The following is a 6230-nucleotide window of genomic DNA, read 5'->3' as shown; positions in this document are numbered from 1 at the left end:
GCTCGTAACTTGCTGAATTCTTGACGGATTTACAAACGGTTTGGTTTATTACAAACCTTATTAACGTGGCTATGATTTGTGCTGATGCCGTTTGTGGCTATAATTTTTCACAAGTATGCAGTTAAATAGCCGCATCCCTGACGTTTATGACACACCAAGCCGTTTGAAAATCGGTTGAAAATTGAGCAAAATATAGTTCCCTTTCAAGGGAACTCCCGTTGCGTCGAGAAAATGACGCTGTGGGAACGCTTTGCGTGATGACGTCTTGAAGCACATGTAAAATCAGTCCAATGGTGTGGCGGAACGTCAGAGGCGGGTGACGTCACGTACCAGGAAGCTATAAAAGCCGGCCCGAAACAGAAAACGAAAGCTTTCTGAGTCTTCAGTTGCGCTCTGTGTTGAATCTGTCCTTGTTATTTGGTGTTGTCTGTCTATATTATATATATATATTCAGTATGGCGAGCAAGCAGCAGTTTAGAGTGTGTGTCCATCCCTGCCCGCGTTATTTAACGGGAGGTGATACTCACACTCTTTGTGTTGTTTGTTTGGGTGAGGAGCATGCCCAGTCAGCACTCGAGGGTGGTGACTGTGTGCATTGCGACGCGCTTCCATTGCGCACGCTCCGATCCCGCTTGGCTCGGTTCAATCCCGATCGCGTTCCCCAGGGCTCGGGTCCCGCCGCGGCTGAGGCTCGGCGGCGATCTCAGACCTGGGGTTCGCAAATGGATCTGTCAGTGGATGTTGAGACGGGCTCTGCCTTATCTCAGCATCAATCTGACAGATCCAGTGCCTCTCATCAGGGTGTGGAAGCACGCATTGCGGTTTCTTCCCCCCCGATAGAGGCACCAATACTGCAACTGTCCAGCTCTGAGGAGTTGGATGTTGTGAGTATTGAAGCTGAGTCTGAGGATTCGCCACCTCAGTCTCATGCGTTTGAGGAACTGCTCGATGTTATTACTAGAGCAGTTGACAGACTATCTATTGAGTGGCCAGAGGATAGGCAGGACGTTCGTTCGAAAAGTAAGCTCGACGAACGCTTCCTGCCATCTCGTACACAGCCTCAGCGAAGAAGCCTTCCGTTTTTCCCCGATCTCCACACCGAGGTGTCGAAATCGTGGGGAAAACCGGTTTCATACAGAGTGTATGCACCACAATATAAAGAATATGGTTATGGGGAGATGCCGAAGGTGGAGGAGACGCTTGCGAGCTATCTCTCTCCAGCAACGGCATCTTCCCTGAAAGCTCCTTCACTTCCCTCTAAGCCAGTAAAATTCACATCATCTCTGGTTCATAAATCGTATGCAGCCGCTGGTCAAGCTGCAGCGTGTCTGCATACGATGTCTATTATGCAAGCCTGTCAGGCAGAATTATTGGGGGATTTAGAGGAGGGCGGGGGAATTGGTCCTGACACAGTGGCTGAACTACGCAGAGCCACAGATCTGTCTCTCAGGGCCACCAAGGAGACCGCTAAATCAATCGGGCGGTCTATGGCAGCCCTGGTGGCCACTGAGAGGCATCTGTGGCTCAATTTGAGCGATATAAAAGAGAAAGAAAAGCTCGTTCTCTTAGATGCTCCGGTTTCCACTGTTGGTTTATTTGGTGATGCAGTAAACAGTGCGGTAGCTAAATCTCAGGAAGCTGCTAAACAGGCAGCTGCATTACAAAAACTTCTCCCCCGCCGTTCTTTCATTGAGGCTGCTGAGCGGGAGCAGCCTCACTCCTCTAAAGAGCGCTGAACATCGTGCCACTCAAAAACAGAGTGTGTCCTCTCGTGCTCCCCCACAAAAATCTCGGGGACACGGAGGGCGCTCTCAAACCCAGCAGTCTTCGAGGGGTAAAACGGATCTGCGGACCGTTATTACCGCCAAGAAGGCTGCTGGGGAAAAGTCCTGATGTCTGAGGGCTCAGGACAAATGAGGGTAGTCCCCCCGAAGCAGAGCGGTTAACACCTCTTTTCACGGTGCCCGTCTCTCTTCGGTGCCCTCAGGGGACCGTTCTGCCAACCCTGCCACCTCTGGTGTTACAGGGCGCAGCGGTCTCCGGCGAGCACATATCTCAAGGTCCACCCGGAAACGTAGTGGCCTCGGGATGCCCGCCCCCTCTGAGGAGGGTGCTAGAGCAGTCTGTTTGGTCGTTCCCTGCCGGTGCGCCGTTACAGGGCGACGAACCGACTACTCAACAGCAGGAGAAAAATACGGTGCCGTCTCTCTTCGGTGCCCTCAGGGGACCGTTCTGCCAACCCTGCCGCCTCCGGTGTTACAGGGCGCAGCGGTCTCCGGCGAGCACATATCTCAAGGTCCACCCGGAAACGTAGTGGCCTCGGGATGCCCGCCCCCTCTGAGGAGGGTGCTGGAGCAGTCTGTTTGGTCGTTCCCTGCCGGTGCGCCGTTACAGGGCGACGAACCGACTACTCAACAGCAACAAAATCCAGAAACCAGTCTCGAGAGACTGGTACCTCTAGTAGAATCTTTGACAGCGTGGAAGCTACTGTCAAATGTTTCTCGTTGGGTCCTGCAGACCGTGGAAAAAGGGTATTAGATACAATTCTATTAACGCCCACCGCGGTTTATGGGGGTCCTGCCCACAGTGGTGGGCCCCGAGCAGGTTCTGGTTATGGAACAGGAAGTAAACACTCTGTTAGAGAAAGGGGCCATAGAATATGTACCCCCCTCCAACAGGGAAACCGGGTTTTACAACCGGTACTTCGTAGTTCCAAAAAAGGACGGGGGAGTGCGTCCCATTTTAGATCTTCGAGTTCTGTACGAGTACATGCAGCTCAAGTTCAAAATGTTAACCTTGAGACAAATCGTGCCACAGATCAGGTCCGAGGACTGGTTTGTCACGATAGACCTCAAGGACGCATATTTCCATCCGTCCGTGTCATTGGAAGTTTCTGAGGTTTGCTTTCGGGGGCAAAGCATACCAATATCGAGTTCTTCCATTCGGCCTTGCTTTATCACCCCGCACTTTCACCAAATGCGTGGATGCAGCTCTGGCGCCTCTGCGCCTCCGGGGTATTCGCATCACGAACTACATCGACGATTGGTTGATTTTAGCTCAGTCGCATTAGATGGCGGTTCAACATCGAGATGTTGTTCTCGCCCATATGAAAGAGTTGGGGTTACGGCTGAACGCCAAGAAGAGTGTGCTTTCTCCATTTTAGAGGACCACTTTTTTAGGCGTGGTTTGGGATTCAGTGTCGATGCAGGCGCGCCTGTCATCGCCACGCTTCGATTCCATCCTGGCAGCTGTGAGAAGTGTAAAGCTAGGCCAGCTACTCACTGTCAAACAGTTCCAGAGACTGTTGGGTCTCATGGCAGCAGCTTCCAACGGGATACCTTTTGGACTGCTGCTCATGAGGCCCCTGCAGTGGTGGCTCAGGACCAGAGGGTTTTTCCCCGAGGGGCAACCCATTTCGCACAATCAAGGTCACGCGGTGATGCCTACGTGCCTTGGTTATGTGGAAGAAACCTTGGTTCCTGTCCCAGGGCCCAGTGCTGGGAGCTCCTTGTCGTCGCAAACTGCTAACGACGGATGCTTCCCTCACGGGTTGGGGAGCGATCCTGTGGGTCGCTCATCTCAAGGTCTGTGGGAAGACCATCATCGTTCCTGGCATTCTATAGCCTAGAGATGTTAGCTGTCTTCCGGGCTCTGAGGAGCTTTATCACAGGTCTCAGGGGACACCATGTGTAGTACATACGGACAACACGTCGGTAGTCGCCTATATCAAGGGGGTTTGCGCTGGCATGCCATATCCTCTTGTGGTCCCAGGGGAAGTTGCTGTCACTCAAGGCAGCCTACATCCCCGGGGTCCAGAATATAGGAGCAGACACTCTGTCGAGACAGGGGCCGAGGCCCGGGGAATGGTGGCTCCACCCCCGAGGGGGTGGAGCTGATATGGAAATTATAAGTGGATCTGTTTGCGTCTCGAGAGACGTCTCACTGTCCACTTTGGTTCTCCTTCACGCATCCAGCTCCTCTGGGACTGGATGCTATGGTACAGACGTGGCCGAGGCTACGTCTGTACGCCTTTCCCCCAGTTGCTCTGCTCCCGGGAGTTCTGGAAAGAGTTCGCAGGGACCGGGTTTCCCGATCTTGTGTCCCTCCTCGACGGGCATCCTCTGGAGTTACCCGTCAGGAGGGACCTTCTGTCCCAGGCAGAGGGCTCGATATTTCACCCTCGGCCAGAACTGTGGAACCTGTGGGCTTGGCCTCTGAGGGGGCCCAGCTCATAGAGTCAGGTCTCTCAACCGAGGTTGTTGAGACCATTCTACAGTCCAGAGCTCCCTCCACGAGGAGACTTTATGCCCTGAAGTGGAGAGTATTCACTTCTTGGTGTAGTGACCGTCGGTTGGACCCAGTCAACTGCCCAATTGGTACAGTGCTGGAGTTCCTGCAGGAACGGTTCACTGCAGGTCTGACCCCGTCCACTTTAAAGGTCTATGTGGCGGCCATAGGTGCTTACCACAGTCCTTTGGGTGGAATGTCTGTGGGGAAAGACCCCTTGGTATCTCGTTTCCTTCGTGGCACTTGGAGGTCCTCCTCCCTTTCGAAATCGGACCAGGAGGCGAATAATTTGCTTTGCCCTGTTCGGGCGTTAGACGCGTATGTCCACAGAGCTGCCCTGTGGCGTAAAAGTGACTTTTGCTCCCCTAACAAGGGAGGTCCAGTGTCTAAGCAAAGGATGAGCAAGTGGGTGGTTGAGACTATCTCACTGGCTTATGAGGCGGCTGGACAGCCTTCTCCTTTGGCTGTCCGGTCGCTCTCTACTAGGAGTATGGCGGCCTCTAAGGCCCTTATTTCAGGAGTTTCTTTACAGGACGTCTGTGATGCGGCAGGCTGGTCCTCACCGCACACTTTCGTCAGGTTTTACTCTCTGGATCTAGACTCTGCTCCAGGGTCTCATGTCTTGTCTTCCTAGTGCTGCTCTACGGATTTCACACAGGACAGACATTTGTAGCTATGGAGGCGTTGGTATAGACGTTCCCACAGCGTCATTTTCTCGACGCAACGGGAGTTCCCTTGAAAGGGAACGCCTCGGTTACGACTGTAACCTCGGTTCCCTGAAGAGGGAACGAGCGTTGCGTCGCCTTGCCATATCTCCTTCATGCCTGTCAGCGCGACTTCAGACTTTACGAAGCTTTCGTTTTCTGTTTCGGGCCGGCTTTTATAGCTTCCTGGTACGTGACGTCACCCGCCTCTGACGTTCCGCCACACCATTGGACTGATTTTACATGTGCTTCAAGACGTCATCACGCAAAGCGTTCCCACAGCGTCATTTTCTCGACGCAACGCTCGTTCCCTCTTCAGGGAACCGAGGTTACAGTCGTAACCGAGGCGTTATTTCAGCACTACATGCACAATAGACTTTAATGTTATAACTGGACGAGCGGTCCTGTCCTAAGATGGCCGCCGTGTGACGTCGTCGGGTCCCATTGGCTCTCAGCGCCGGTAAGCTATCTAGCCTTTCTATACATGTCTATGCGTGCGGACGCATAGACATGTATAGAAAGGCTAGATGGCTCAAGGCGGAGTCAGCTGTGTCGTCACTTGGCGGCCATCTTAGGTCAGGAGACTGCGCTGCTGCTCCCTGCTGCTGTGGACGGAAGGTGAGTGACATACGCCAACTAAAATGCTCGTAACTTGCTGAATTCTTGACGGATTTACAAACGGTTTGGTTTATTACAAACCTTATTAACGTGGCTATGATTTGTGCTGATGCCGTTTGTGGCTATAATTTTTCACAAGTATGCAGTTAAATAGCCGCATCCCTGACGTTTATGACACACCAAGCCGTTTGAAAATCGGTTGAAAATTGAGCAAAATATAGTTATTTCAGCACTACATGCACAATAGACTTTAATGTTATAACTGGACGAGCGGTCCTGTCCTAAGATGGCCGCCGTGTGACGTCGTCGGGTCCCATTGGCTCTCAGCGCCGGTAAGCTATCTAGCCTTTCTATACATGTCTATGTGCGGACGTGCTTACGGAGCTGTCTACTTTAATTGAATTTAATTTATTATTTTATTTTTGTTGCAAAACGTACAGAGATTACACGTTTATGACATACAACTTTGTATACAATATACAAAATGCATTTGTAATATGTTCAATGTCATAAGAATACTAATCAGAAAAGAACAAACTGAAGACTAAAATAAATTAAAGAAAAAAAGATAGAGAAAAAGAACATGAGGGAAAGATATTAATATATACATCAGTTACATTG

Source organism: Leuciscus leuciscus (assembly GCF_965113295.1).
Source record: "Leuciscus leuciscus genome assembly, chromosome: 24".
NCBI lineage: Eukaryota > Metazoa > Chordata > Actinopteri > Cypriniformes > Leuciscidae > Leuciscus > Leuciscus leuciscus.
The sequence above is the reverse complement of the archived record's forward strand: the minus strand, read 5'-3'. Positions refer to the sequence as shown.